Genomic DNA, 14449 nt, shown 5'->3' on the forward strand with positions numbered 1-14449 from the left:
ACCCAGGAGCCAAAGACGGCCGGCCCTCCCCAGCGCCCGCGTGACCGGCCGTCGGGGTCTATTAGTTAGTACTCGTCGAGGAGGCTCCCCTCGAGGACCCAGTCCAATATGCGGAAATGGGCATCTACTCGCTCCCTCGCAAGCACAACTTGCCGTTGCAGTTCCTCGGGAGCAGCCCGGAGGAAGCGGTGAGGCCACCCCCTAAGATCTCATCTGTTCCTCAACCAGCTTTTCTCGGTGCCTGGGCGACACGACATGCTTACATAGCCATTCCTCATCCCCACCGCTGACAGTACCGCTGTCGTCATGCAAGTAGCAAGCGAATTTTATAGCATTGCCAGCCAACGATTGAAATGTTCGGCTAGATTCATGACGCTCATAGCGCCAGATTGACATGCCAAACACTCCATACCAGTGACGGCTATTTCATACACATCATTTTATTCAAATAGTGGTTTTCCCTCACTCCATCCCTTTGCAAACAACAGGCTGTAATTAAAAGAGATGTTCACCGCAGTGATTTATTATGATCACAGCTTGGGTCTGTAGCCTCCAACGTGGGTGGGGTGACGAAAACTGTCACATCAAGATGAAACAACCGGGGATGCAACAATGTCAATTGCGCACAAAGTTTATGTCTAGCCTGAATCGCCCTCCGCCACTTGACGATGAATTTTTTTCAGAGCGTCTATGCGCCCGAGCTGAATGCCCTCCTCACGCTCGCTCGCGCGTGCAGCGTCCAGCTTTGCTTTTAGCTCTCACGTCTGTTCGCGGAGATCTTTCTTTGTCTGGCTTTTAATGTCGTCTTTAAACGAAGTGAAGTGCTTTGCTTCGCCCAAAACGAGTTGGTACTCACTTTCGCCGCAGTTGTCATCTCGAAGCACTCGGCTCGTGATCAGCGAGATTGTTTGGAGCTCCGTCTCGGCGGACGTCCGAATGCGATCGTGTTTTTCAGCTTTCTTGTCCAATCTGCAGTTCAAGTGCCGACCAGCGATAGTGGCCGTGCCGCAAACAGCTGCTAGGCCTTCGAGCGTGATCCCGACAGGAGTTAAGACGACGGTACTGAGTACGGCCACGCCACTAACAGCGCTGCCCACAGTGATAGTAGACAGGGCATTTTCTGCGCCGTCTAACCCGTTCACAGCTCTTTTGTACTTTTTGTAGAGCGTTTGGCGGTTTTCCATTTGCGTGTGCAAGCGAGCTTCGACCCCTGAAATCTTTTGTAATCGGTACGTATTTCCAGCATAGCTCGCAGTAGGCAGCGTAGGATAGAGAGGCGCCGTCGACACCGGAGGTAAAGAAGGGGGCGCGGAGGGCTCACACGAGGTCATATTGCTCCAACAGCAATGTCACTATAAAATAAACAGTAGCGTCTGTTGAAGAAAACCCAATAACAGCCCCCGCTTCAACCTCTAATGCAGGTCAAAAAATTGTGAAGGCAGAAACCTGCCCGCGTGGTTTGCGCACTTCAAAAGTTGTCTTCTCGACATCGTTCACCTTCAGCCGGCCGGACGGTCGCAACATCGTTTACAGCAGCCGCAATCCCCATGTGAAGCACTCCACTCTGACTGAGAACCGGGTCAAGCGGAGACCATCCGCCACCTCCCCTCTCCGCCTGCAGAGTAATACGCGTAGGAGGGAGTCCCACCCTCCTCGCAGCTCTATTGGAACGACGATACTTAAGTCGTTTGGCGGCCTGAGCTTGGGTGAGAACAGCCTCCAAATGCGTACGGGTGGGGCGGTCAAAAGCATATTCCCATACAGGGATCGAGCTTGGTGGATCTTGCTCGGCATCGTATTGGCAGGGGAAACGCGTTAAATCCGTCACAGGAGGTTTCCTTGCTTGGAGCCAAATGTCAACTTCTTGGGTCATACACAAATCTAACGCCAAGCTGATACGTATTATCAGGGGAACTCAAGATGACACAACCTATAGGTACGTCCCCTATCGTGATACGTACCTATGCGGTACAATACACTCTCCAATTGTATCCAAACGTGCCCCATCGAGTCATATAACGTCCAAAAAGCCATGTCCATGAAACATTCATGCAAGGCCTCGAGCGTTCAATATAGCAACACACTTGCTATTGGTGCGACTCTCGTTGATGAGGAGCGCATTAAAAAAGTCAGCATCGCTAGTCATCTTGTCTCTGACGCCTCCAGGCATAAAATGACGATCATAATTTATAAGGTTGCTCTAGGGTGTTTTGGAGTAGGTCTTAAGCAAGGCCGCCAAATCACCGAACTTCTGCCCTGACCCCGGGACCGCAATTTCCACCTTGCCAGGCGAAACTGGGGATGGCCGAAGTCGACTACGGCGTTAGCGACCACCTAAAAGCATACCTGCTGCGAAATTGTAGGTTTACGTTGTTCACAAGCACGCGATAGTCAGCCACGATGACAACACGCATATCCTGATCCGCCTGAGCCTCCCTGAGCTTTGCTTTAAACCATAAGTTTTTCCGTAAACAATTGTACCAGCAGCGCACGCGGAGTGAAATAGTTGCTTTTGAGAAAGGCCTCGGGAATCTTTGCCAGAAAGCGGGCAAAGACGAGCAGCAGCAAGCGATCGAAGTCCTCCTCTTTTCGAGTCTGGAGAGAAGGCGCTGTTGTAGTGACCGCCAGGAGTTGGTTTTTCAAACGGACATCAGCGACGCTGTCACGAACTTGGCCTGTATCATCAGAATATTTTAGTTACATGGATTTGACCGTGCCCACGACTGACTCTTCATTGAGAAGCTCAGGGTTGCTCTCGAACAAGGCATAGAGCTCTTTTACGCTTGGGTGTTTTTTTAGCTCTAGCAAGCTCAACTTAGAAAGGGGATTGGTTGGTATATACTGCAATGCTTAACGCAGAAAGAAAATGAAATCCCGGTGGCGATATGGTGCTCCAGCCCCCTTTGCTTGGGCCCCATCGGGGAGATAACCCAAGACCTCCATAAAGGACTTAGCGCGTTTGATAATGTGCTCGGGTTGGTTCTCGATTAACTGGAGGACTTCCGGCCGCCGCGCTTTTGGGATGAGGAAGGCCGACAGATAACCATCCGCCGCCCGCTCAAGCCGCTGTGGGAGACCATCGACGATCCGGACTCGAATATGTTCCATTTTCTTCAAACATAGGCTTAAAAATCTGGTGATATCCCTCCCGAACTTCTTTCTGTAATTCTTGGTCAGATTTTTTCTCAGTTAAAAAAGCTGCAAAGCTGCTAGCAAGCTAAAAAACTTTCTGGTAATGACGGAGAAAGCAAAACTTTCACTGAAAGTCCACCGCAATTGAATTTTCGCCGCAATAGGCGAATCGCTGATTGGTGCAGTCCATAGCGAGGATCGGGCGCTTGCAGCAGGTCAAGAGTTTCTCGTACAGTTTGAGGAGGAGAAGATTAGCACCGGTTTATTGCCCGTGCCGCCGAAGAGCGTATTAAGAAACCGTTTCACGTTCGACTTATCCGTGAATCGGAAGAGATAGAGAAAGTTTGTGTTAACCTTCATTCCCTTTATGTTGTCGAAGCTCTGGGAGAGGAAGAAGACGTTCAATTTCAGATGATGACTATACATCGTAAAGAACTTATAGAGGCATTCCCTCGGCGTTCCGCTTTTGAGATTCGTGACGTGTATGTCGTTGATGATGACGTAGGATTCCGGTTCTATACTTGTATCCTCGATCGATTCAGGCATGACAAAATAATTCTTCAAGACCGTGTTAGGTTGGATATATTGATCAGCGGAGGTGTTCAAAGTGACGTATTTGCCGCCACCAGTGACGTATCACGCGCGATGACTCTTGGAAGAACAGGAGGCGCGGGCATCTGTGATGGCGTCGGGACGACTGACCTAGGGGCGGGGAATAACAGCCGAAAATCCATTTCGGAAAGATATGCAAAGCTCTAAATGTTAAACGACTGGCTGATGTGGGCGCTCGTCAGGGTCGAGGACGCTGCCCGCAAGGCCTGGGAGATGCTGCTGCTGATGGACTGATGGAAACGTGAAGCCGCAGCGGGCGCCGATGCAAGGACATTGGGTGCCAAAGTTGTGGCTGACGATTTCAACCTAAAAATGGCCCTAGATTTTGCGCGTTTCGCTGATCTCTTGCCCGTGCTCTTTGCAGCATCCAGAAGCATGCTCTTGAATTCATCCAAACCACTATTTTTCTCTCGCCCCGTGGTCTTCCGTCGTGTCCCTGCCGTTCTTCTGTGGGCTGCGCGCTTCGACACCCACGTCTTCCGTTTTGTTGTCGACCTTGGCGCTGCCCGTGCTCTTCGAACTGTTCCCGTCGTCTTGAGAGTCTTTCCAGCCTCAATCTTTTTGCACCGCCCGTCGATGCTCTCGGGATGGCACATATTCCACGTGGTAGTCGTCGGGGGGGGAGACATGTTGCCGTTAAGAATAACCACAGAATATTTTCAACAACATTGTCCCCCAGCGAGCTGAGCGTACTGATGGTGAAGGGGATAGCGGCATTCTTCGCATAAGGGACCATCCTGGTGGCGGCTCCCAACAGCCTCCCGCTGTGCTCAGTATAAGGAATAGATTACCCGCTCTCGAGCGTTGACATCGAACGCCTAATGAAGGCCGAGCGAGCCCGAAGACGGTTCGTTGGGGTCTGTAGCTACGACAGCCTACCACATCTCCACAATGGGCAGTTTTGTATCAGCAACACGGACAACATCGACCCCCTCCATGATCCGGACGAAGGGGGAAACCACTGGCTATCTGTTTGTTGTAGTGGAACGCATGTGCTTGTCTTCGATAGTTTTAGACGTGCACACGCTGAAATAGAGGAAGAATACAGAGCTCCAGCTGCGCAAATATTCTCTGGAGGCCTTTCCCGAGCGTGTCCGGTTACGAATTCGTGCGTTATGGTTACGAATACGTTTGCAAAGCAGAGTCAAGTGACTGCTGTCTGCGGGCGCCATGCTGTTCTGGCTTGGAGTTCCGCGAGGCTGTACAAAAGCGTGTGATAAAAATGGTGTCACGATTCGACGGGATAAGGTCGAGATTCATAGAGATCAGGGGATCGTAAAAGGATTTAATCGAACTTTGGCGGAGTGATTGTTCGGCTATGAGTATCATCGCGAGCTGGCTGAGCCCGGAACTTGGAACAAAGAATGGGTATCAAGATTACCTGAGGTGGTTAAAGCGCTCAATAATGAAACTACTCGTTTGACGGGCGAAAAGCCCACTCTTGCGATTCGGAAGAAGTGCGTTAAGGCCAAACCCGTTGGGCCGGCGCTTCGTCCAGTTGGTTTCAAAGAGCGACGCTTGCCATCGGATGTTATGCTGCGGTATTTGTATGCGCCTGGCAACCTCGAGGGTGGCGAACGGCGGAGGGCGACCGATCCTATCTGGAGTGTGACCTCCCACCAGGTCGAGCGGGCTGTAGTTGAGGGCAATAAGCCCGTGTTGTATTTATGAGCGATTGACCTAAGGGCACGTTTGTGCGCGAGAAGCTCCAAGTGGTGTGCTTTGGTACCGAAACAGCGCCGGCTTAGACGATGGGGTCCTGCCACGCTTTTTAACACCTTTGGCTATTTTAACATCTTCGGCTTTCAGGATAGAGTACATCTTGGGACTGAGTCCCACAAACTCAGCGATAGGCGCCCCAGCGCACTCGTCCTTCATTTTCCCAGCACCTTCTTGTTTGCTGTGCTGAACAGCGGATGCATATCTATGTCAGTGAGTAGCTCGAGCTCCACCCCCGTGTGCTTGAGGAGAGCGTCCCAGCTAAGACCCGGGCTCGTATAATAAGGGGGCCGGGTCTAGCTTGTATTGCTCGAGGCACAGTTTTCGGAAGTTCTCAAAGACGTCGGCGAGAAGGAGAACATTAGTCCGAAGGTAGAGGTCGTGGTAGTCACCGAAGGTTGTGAAGCCGAAGGCGTCCCAGACCTTCTTTCCGTGGGCATATTCGTCATCGGTAATGCCTTTAGTGGACAGTTTGCTGTAGAAAGCCTCCTTCGGCGGGAGGGACCCCTCGTCGAATCTAGACCAGCCGTCTATATACTCATAGGGGTAGATCCGCTTGTGGAGCAGGAGGGTACGCGTCTTAGGGTTTGGTCAAGTCACGTTGGGAGGGGTGCCCCTTCAGCACCTGCATTTTCTCAGATGATAGCTGAAGTTCTTCGTTTCATCCCACTAAAGTTCCGTGGGTGACAGGGGAGGGGCCCTTGTGGGACGTTGTGGTCTGCGCCTCAATGACATTTCAGCCAGAAGCTCATCGATGTATGCATCAATTTCATCATCAGTAGACTTGACGGGGGCTGCGCTTGCGCGGTTTGGGGATAGGCGGAGTGACATTTCTTGGCGTGGGTGTTAAAGCAGCGGGCGCTTGAAGAGCCTTAAGAGAGGCGTTCAGCGTGTGTCCGCTGATTACACCTTGGTCATATAGTTGCAGAAGTTTATTAACAGTATCCATCTCGAGTGTCGCAAATGTCGTTGGTATGCATTAGGGGAGATATTTTTCTGAATCAAAATTAATTCTAAAAGTCGAAATCAATTCTAAATGTCCAAATTAATTCGGCGAGTAAGCTAGCAAACCTTTTTGTTGCTTGTTTCTGTTTAAAAACAAGCATGAGCTGCACCCTATTCGCACTGCATGCTTTACAAAGGATATTTTCTGCTTGTGTTATGACCCCATACTTACGACATGGTTGTGGAAGTCGCTTGCCTTCCCTTAACCACCTCATATGAAATCCGCAGTATTCACCCATGCAGCTTCGTCCATATGTGTTGAGATTTCCGTGTAATAGCCATGCACACTTGTTCTTGCTCTGCCTCATGGCTTTCGAATGTTTGGATATACAATATGTGAGAATTTATGTCTAAATAAATAATAGACCCCCGACGGCCGACTGCGCAGGCGTTAGCCGCTCGTCGTTAGCTCCTGCCGTTGTCCTGAGTTTGGTCTTTGCGTTATCCGGTACGATTTTTTGCCGACCTATGTGCTTACTGTGTGCTTACTATAAACGTAAACCACGTACGCGAACTAGGGCTGGGGCGCTTTGATTTGTGTATACTCCTTCTCGAACTGCGAAGTGCGCCAGGACCTTTGCGATTTTTTGTCGGGAGCCATGTATACACAGTACTTCGTACTGTGTAAGAGAACTAGGGCTGGCGCGCTCAGATTTATGTATGCAGCCTGCCAGGGGGTGAAGTTCGCCAGAACCGGTAGTCTCTATACTACTCAGTATGACATGGCATCTGTGAATGTCAAGTGCATCACTGACTCAGAATTATTTATCATCAAACCTTTTCTTCGTGTAAGAGCCGCAATTTTTGTGGTGGATAATTTGAAACAAAAAATGAAACCTACTTTCCAGTCGTGGTATTAAATATAGCTTTAAAAGTCACTTATAGAATCATTCAAACGATTTTCAGTTGAAATGGAAATAAACATTGATTTGTTTATAGTCATACTTCATACTACGCAATGCTTCGGTATCAAATTTGTGAAGTTAGAAATGTAAATACAAAATCTTGGTTAACTTACGTAAAATTACCTTTGTTTTAGAAATAAGACTTCATATACGACGATCATGTGAACAAAATTATGCTTGCTTTAGTTCTTTACATGTCACACACCTTACAAAGATGAGAAATTTAATATAAAAAACGCGACCACATACATATTAGTTAAAAAATGGTGATCATATTTAATTCGTACATTATTGAAACATCAACTTTTTATCCGTATGAGTTTTGTTACATAAATACATTTAAATAACGAAAGAAGATGAAGAGTGAGTCAGGATCTCCTTCAACAAACAATATTATTCTATAACTAAGTATACATCACTGACTAAAAACAATTGTTATAGAAATAAAAATACATAAATAAGAACCTCATGCAGAGTTCATAATAAAATTGTGATATATCGAATTCCAAAGAAATGCTGTTAAACGTTTTAAAGTTCAACAAGTTTTAACTCAGGAATAGAGAATCATCTATCAAAGACAGGATTTGAGCGTCAATGTTTAAGACACGATTTTCGAAACTGTGAACCAATTTTTCCCTTCATTAATCAAAAATTTCATACTTGTATATTCTTGTATAAGTCAGTTCTTATTATAAAAAACCTTTGTTATTGAATAAACCATTGTAAATCATGAATACATTTCAAACATCAACTGCAAGAAATTGTAATTATTTATATGTTTAATAAAAACACTGTAAATACAACAGTAAAGGATGCAATGAAAGTTAACCTTAAAACTGTTATACAAATATGATCAAATGTATAATTTTAAAAGCACACTGTGTTTCATGCATCAACATTTCACAAAAATAGATTCGGTCGCGTTCTTCCTATGTATATATACATTCTTCCTGCGTCTCATTCGCGTAGTTTGCTAATTTTCTTACTTTCAAAATAAATGGTTTGCTCAATACAGTTAACAACATCTTGTTAGACACACAGCGATTAGTCAAAAGTGGCGTCAGCAAAAAAGGGAGGTGATGCATGATTGGACATGTGCCCTCCCTACATAAAGTTTTACAGATCCACCTTTTTCCATATACATGTATGGTCTTGCATAAGTCAAAGTATAACATTAAAATAAGTCAAATTCCAAAGGACTACTGTTAAATAATAAAAAGTTTAACAAGTTTCAACTCAGGAATAAAGGGATCACCTTTCTAAAATAGGATTCAAATGTGAATGATTAAGACACAATTTTTTAAAATTTTGAATGGAATTTTTCACTTCATTAACCAAAAATTCCATACATGTAAGTTATTGCAAAAGTCAGTTTATATTATAAAAAGACCTTTGTTATTGAATTACCCATTGTAAATTATGAATGCATTTTAATTATCAACTGCACGCAATTTTAAATACTTTTGATCAATAAAAAACACTATACATATAACAGTAAAGGATGCAATAAAAGTAAACCTTAACACTGTTAAACTAACATATGAATAAAAGTATAATTTTAAAAGCTCACTGTTTTGCATGAATCAACATTTCAAAAAAATAGATTCGGTCGCGCTCTTCCTCTGTGTGTAAATACATTCTTGCTGAGTTTAACATTTGCTTATTTTTCAAATTGTCTTACTTTTAAAAGAAATGGTTTGTTGTGTACAACTATCAACATTTTGCTAGACACATAGAGATTAGGCGAAAGTGGCGTCAGCAAAGAAGCGAGGCGATGCATAATAGGATATGTGCCCCCTCCCCGACATAAATTTTTACAGGATCACCTTTTTCCATAGAAAAGTATAGTTTATAAAGAAAAATTCAGCGTCCTACATGTAGAAAATGTTCTCATGTTCTTCTTTCTCCCCATACGTTTGAAAAAGCTGTACTGTCCTTTACCATGCAGCTTATTGTCAATAGTTAGAAAGTTGGTGTATCAACATAAATATGATTTCTCTTGAATGTTTAGTCATACTTTATCGAGATGCTGCTTTATCTAATTTGTTATGTCGGTAATGTAGTTCTAAAATATCGCTTAATTTTTCTAAACTTACCTTCTTTTTACATAAACACATTTAAATAGGGAACGAAGATGAAGAGTGAGTCAGGACCTCCTTCCACAAACAGAACTATAAATTATCAATTACATCTATGTAGAACATTCTAGTTATATAACTAAGTATACATCACTGACTAAAAACAATTGTTATAGAAAAAAAAATACATAAATAAGAACCTCATGCAGAGTACATAATAACATTGAGATTACTCAAATTCCAAAGGGTTTTTAATAAATCTTATAAAGTTTCGCAAATTATAACACTGGTTTAGAGAATCACCTATTTAAGACAGGATTTGAATATCAATGATTAAGACACGATTTTCGAAACTGTGAATGGATTTTTCCCTTTATTAATCAAAAATTCTATAAATGTATATTCTTGAATAAGTCAGTTCTTATTATAAAAAACCTTTGTTATTGAATAAACCATTGTAAATTATGAAAACATATCAAAGATCAACTGCACGCAATTATAATTACTTATGATCAATAAAGACACTGTAGATACAACAGTAAAGGATGCAATGCAAGTAAACGTTAAAACTGTTAAACAAAAATGTAACATTTTACAAAAATAGATTTGGTTGCGTTCTTTCTCTGTGTAAATAAATTCTTGCTGTGTTTAACATTTGCTTATTTTACAAATGTTCTTACTTTTAAAATGAATGGTTTGCTCAATACAATTAATAACATTTTGTTAGACACACAGCGATTAGTAAAATGTGGCGCCGGTAAAAAAAGGGAGATGATGCATGATTGGACATACTATCCTTTCTACATAAATGTTCACAGTTTCCCATTTTTTCCGTAGACAAATATGTTATTTCACCTCTCCCATACCTTTGAACGTGTTTTGATTTCCTTTGCCATGCAGCTTATTGTCATTAGTTAGAAAGTTGGTACATCAACTTAAATATGATTTCTCTCGAATGTTTAGTCATGCATTATCGAGATGCTTCAGTGGCAAACTTTTTATGTAAGGTTAGTAATATAGTTTCAGAAACTCGCTTTACTTTCGACAAATTACCTTCGTTTTAGAAATAAGACTTCATATATGACGACCGTGTAGACAAAATTATGCTTGCTTTATTTCTTTACATGTCACATAACTTACAAAGATGAGAGATTTAATATAAAGAATGCAACCACATACATATCAGATCAAAAATGGTTATGATAGCTCATACCTTATTTAAACATCAATCTTTTATCCTTATGAGTTTTGTTACATAAACGCATTTGAATAACGAACAAAGATGAAGAGTGAGTCAGGATCTCTTTCAGCAAACAGTATTATAAATTATCAATGACGTCTATGTAGAACATTCCAGTTTTATAACTAAGTATACATCACTGACTAAAAAAAATTGTTATAGAAATAAAAATACATAAATAAGAACCACATGCAGAGTACATAATGACATTGAAATTAGTCAAATTCTAAAGGAGTACTGCTAAATCTCATAAAGTTTCACATATTTTAACTCAGGAGTAGAGCATCACCTATCTAAGACAGGATTTGAATGCCAATGATTAAGACACGATTTTCGAAACTGTGAATGGACTTTTCCCTTTTCTAATCAAAAATTCCATAAATGTATATTCTTGCATAAGTCAGTTCTTATTATAAAAAATCTTTGTTATTGAATAAACCATTGTAAATTATGAATACATATCAAACATCAACTGCACGCAAGTGTAATTACTTATGATCAATAAAAACACTGTAGATACAACAGTAAAGGTTGTAATGAAAGTAAGCCTTAAAACTGTCAAACAAACATAGATTCGATTGCGTTCTTTCTCTGTGTAAATAAATTTTAAATGTGTTTAACATTTGTTTATTTTAGAAATGTTCTTACTTTTAAAATAAATGGTTTGCTGAATACAATTAACAACATTTTGTTAGACACACAGCGATTTGTGAAAAGTGGCGTCGGCAAAAAAAGGAGGTGATGCATGATTGGACATATTATCCTTTCTACATAAATGTTCACAGATTCCCATTTTTTCCGTCGACAAGTATGCTATTACACCTCTCCCATACCTTTGAACGTGTTTTGCTTTCCTTTGTCATGCAGCTTATTGTCAATAGTTAGAAAGTTGGTATATGAATTTAGATATGATTTCTCATGCATGTTTAGTCATACTTTATCGCGATGCTGCTTTAGCTAATTTGCTATGTCGGTAATGTAATTCTAAAATATAGCTTAATTTTTCTAAAATGACTTCCATTTTAGAAGTAAGACGACCGTGTGAACAAAATTATGCTTGCTTTAGTTCTTTACATGTCACATCCTCAACAAACGTTTGAAAGATTCAATATAAACGACGCGACCACATACATATCAGTTAAAAAATGGTGATGAAAGTTCATGCCTTATTGTAACATCAATCTTTTATCCATATGAGTTTTGTTACATAAACACATTTAAATAACGAACGAAGATAAAAGAGTGAGTCAGGATCTCCTTCAACAAACAATATTATGAAACATAAAATGACATCTATGTCACAGTATAGGGAATATACAGTAGGTCCACTTCGTGTGCAACTGGCTGCTGTATATTTAATTTGATTACTGGCTGCCGTTAGACATTTTATCGTTCCTATTCGTCAAAAAAAGCAATTGACTGGCTGCCACTATGGTAATCACATGCGTAAAAACATATTTGTGGCAGGAAAATTTCAATAAAGTGGCTCTACTGTATGTTCTTCTATAGTGTGTCTATGTAGAAAATCTCAGTTATGTAACTATTTATAAATCATTGACTATTTTGCGTTATATAAATCTTTCGTATGAGCTCCGAACGTGAGTTCAATGTACTAGAACGCTATTAAATTTTGTGATTATTTTATTCACTAGCGAAGAAGTTATTTACAACAGTCGTGAGTATTCTCTCTGTTAGAATTTATTTACAGGCTTTTTATATATTTGGCTAAACAAGTGCAGTTATTACAAGGCGGATAATGTACTTGAAATTTGAGTAGTTTTACGTAATTATAAAGTTAAGTGCGTAAGTTAAAGTAGCGCGTTTGAGTAAGTGTAGGATTGGCTATTTCCTCTATTGCTAATACATGAATCTAGATGAATAATATACGCACGTTATGTACGTCACTACAGGAGCCCTCGGCTAGTGTCAAAATTAATGAAATTAATGAGAAACGATAGAAATATAGCGTTGAGGTAAACTAACACAACGACCAGAGCGTGTTTGTTTTATTTGTGGTGCTGTAGTTTGACAGTTCTCGTTGTCCTTTTTGGCAGCTTCATGCGTATGGGTGTGACTAGGGGAACTGGGCATAGGAGGAGCGAGATGTGCAGGCTTGAGACGATATCGCCGCGTCTATTGTCTGGCGTTGTAGTTTGACCGTAGCGATGTATGGAAAGTACAAGGTTGAACACATTTTCGGGCAGCGGCGCCAAATTGGGCGTGATACCAGCAATAACCATTATAAGATGGTCTGTGATTGGGATCATTCGGTTGCCGATTACGAGAGCGAGGCGGACGGTCATTGACATCGGACGATGAAGGGAAACGAAGATTGAGAGCCTGTACTGACGCAGCAAGATCCGAAACGGTTTGCGAAGTTGATGAAGCTCCCCAGATTTAGCAGATGTGTCAACAGTAGGGTCATTGGGAGTAAGTGTAGGATTGGCTATTGCCTCTATTGCTAATACATAAATCTAAATGAATAATATACGCACGTTATGTACGTCACTACAGGTTGTTCCAGAAACCAACATTCCATTAAATGAAATAGATCTTGATGAGCTGCAAAGAACCATTAATCCTTTAAGTCCTTCCAATCATAATGGTGCTGACATATACATTGAGATGCTTCAGTTTGTAAATACCAGACTGCACCAGGAAGACGAGTGACATTGTGAACTCACGAAACAAGAAAAGCTACTTGATCTATTGTTTGTTGGTGTCAATTCAGATAATACAAAAGAAGATATGTATGGCAAGGCTGGCTATAAATTTTTCATTATGTTGATTATTCAAACATTTTAGCAGAAAACATTTTTTAGCACATAAATGCTGATACACTGCCAGAACAAAATTTAATGAAACATTAACATATTCACTTTAAGTCTTTAACTATAAAATTGATATCCAAAACAAAGAATAAAAATATTTCAATTTTGTGCATCATCCATATTAGCTGTAACAAGCGATGTTATTGCTGAAAGAGATGTATAAACTGTTCCAAGATCAAATATTGGTAAATCCTCTTGAAAAAAATTGCAAAGCTCTATCCAGTTTAATTTTCAGTTCATCGAAGTTTTCATAACATGGAAGAACTAACAAATGAAAACAAGTTCTACTTTCTGGGGGCAGATTACAATCTTTCGTTCTGTCAACTTTGAGATGCAGGATTGCACCATTTGCAGGCAGTAAATTACACTCAGTCCAAAAAGACAACAGATCTTTAAGATTTGCCCCTAAGAAAGGACAGGGATTAAAGTATTAATATAACTAGTACCTCAAACTGTCAAACATTTAAGTTTTTTTGGAGAAAGCAAAGGTCCAATTTAAAAGCAAGAAAATATTACTGACATTGATATTGTTCAAACAGAAAAAGTTACTGCTGCTCCAACATATAATATATAATCAGTTGTGGTGCAAATATTAAAAAGCAAACCATATTCACACAAAAAACATACATACACTTACAACCTTCCCTGCATCTTTCTACCAAAACACTTACCACTAGTTGTCCCATCAATTAGATCAATGTATTGTTTCAAAAACAACATCAGTTGATTACAATGAAGGCCTTCTTCAATTTCAATAATTCTTTTTAAGGCGCCTTTATGAATAAGAGAAGCAGTTTATTGTGGAAAAGTTGTGGTTGAACAACATCTTTGTGTTTTTTCAGGAAATCAATCAGTCCAAACTCATTCATTCCATCAGCTAGATCTTGCAACTTTGATTTTCTACAAGTAATGACAGCATGTAACATG

The 14449-nt window shown here is 41.3% G+C and overlaps 1 protein-coding gene across 2 annotated transcripts in view; it reads right to left on the minus strand.

The window, feature by feature from the left end:
* The window catches only part of LOC124451912, a 62795-nt gene that overhangs the window by 8615 nt on the left and 39731 nt on the right, over positions 1-14449 (minus strand). The window contains exon 1 of one of the 2 annotated variants that reach the window (XM_047002508.1): positions 7497-7536. The exons of the other annotated variant lie outside the window; for it this stretch is intronic. The gene's annotated coding sequence lies outside the window, so the exon portion shown is untranslated. Of the gene's footprint in view, positions 1-7496; positions 7537-14449 lie in introns of those variants that run through there. 2 annotated transcript variants of the gene reach the window in all.

The sequence above is a fragment of the Xenia sp. Carnegie-2017 genome, unplaced genomic scaffold (assembly GCF_021976095.1).
Source record: "Xenia sp. Carnegie-2017 unplaced genomic scaffold, XeniaSp_v1 HiC_scaffold_24, whole genome shotgun sequence".
In the NCBI taxonomy this organism is placed as follows: Eukaryota; Metazoa; Cnidaria; class Anthozoa; order Malacalcyonacea; family Xeniidae; genus Xenia; species Xenia sp. Carnegie-2017.